This window comes from Etheostoma cragini, chromosome 8, assembly GCF_013103735.1.
Source record: "Etheostoma cragini isolate CJK2018 chromosome 8, CSU_Ecrag_1.0, whole genome shotgun sequence".
Classification (NCBI taxonomy): domain Eukaryota; kingdom Metazoa; phylum Chordata; class Actinopteri; order Perciformes; family Percidae; genus Etheostoma; species Etheostoma cragini.
Genome location: NC_048414.1, coordinates 643,458 through 645,032, shown reverse-complemented (window position 1 = coordinate 645,032; position 1,575 = coordinate 643,458).

The following is a 1,575-nucleotide window of genomic DNA, read 5'->3' as shown; positions in this document are numbered from 1 at the left end:
ACACTATGCTTGTTACACACACAGGGACACACACACACACACAGGGACACACACTATGCTTGTTACACACACAGGGACACACAGGGACACACAGGGACGTAAACAGAGTAGAACGGAGACCCTGAGACAGACGCGCGTTGCAGCGAGACTACGAGAGTAATCTTTCCTCCCTTAGTACCGGGGCTGCAGGACCGACAGGTGGGTCTGTGAGACTGGATCCACGTCTTTCAACAAGACGAGTTTCAGTTCCTCTGTTTGTCATAAACAAGGTGGCGTCCGCCGCCCCCCCGCCCCCCCCGCAGTCTAATATCCGTCTTCACGAGAGGAAACATAGAGCTTGAGAAACAACAAACACAAAATCCCAGACACCAGAGAACCGCTTTTCATAACAAAATGGCAAAAAGACCAAAATTACGTGATCAAATGTCTCGTTTTGTTTCCTGTCCCCAGGGACAGAAGACACTAGAAGCCACTAGAAGACACTCACACTCAACACGCTGACGTCACACAAGTTTCAACGATTTTCATACAAAAACACTCAAACCGATGATCATAATATTTGCTGATTACATGCTGGCGATTAGTAAAACAACGCTGGAAACACGTCAGAGGTTTTCATATTTCTTTAACGTTGATCGTAGTCGACGGGAAGACAACACAAAGGTTAAGGTCACCAATCATTTACTACCCGGCATATATATATATATATATTTATATACATATATATATATATATATATATTTATATACGTATATATATATATATATATTTATATACACATATATACATATATATATATATATATATATTTTAAGAGCCATTAAACGACAGAAGATTAGTTTGCAACAGTTTAAGGGCCCTACTTCATGATGTCCTCATGTTGTCTTCATGTTGTCTTTATGTTGTCTTTATGTTGTCTTCATGTTGTCCTCATGTTGTCCTCATGTTGTCTTCATGTTGTCTTCATGTTGTCTTCATGTTGTCTTTATGTTGTCTTCATGTTGTCTTCATGTTGTCCTCATGTTGTCTTCATGTTGTCCTCATGTTGTCCTCATGTTGTCTTCATGTTGTCCTCATGTTGTCTTCATGTTTTCCTCATGTTGTCTTCATGTTGTCTTCATGTTGTCTTTATGTTGTCTTCATGTTGTCTTCATGTTGTCCTCATGTTGTCTTCATGTTGTCCTCATGTTGTCCTCATGTTGTCTTCATGTTGTCTTCATGTTGTCTTCATGTTGTCTTCATGTTGTCCTCATGTTGTCTTCATGTTGCCCTCATGTTGTAATCATGTTGTCTTCATGTTGTCTTCATGTTGTCTTTATGTTGTCTTTATGTTGTCTTCATGTTGTCCTCATGTTGTCTTCATGTTGTCCTAATGTTGTCTTCATGTTGTCTTTATGTTGTCTTCATGTTGTCTTCATGTTGTCCTCATGTTGTCTTCATGTTGTCTTTATGTTGTCCTCATGTTGTCCTAATGTTGTCCTCATGTTGTCTTCATGCTGTCTTTATGTTGTCTTCATGTTGTCTTCATGTTGTCCTCATGTTGTCTTCATGTTGTCCTCATGTTGTCCTCATGTT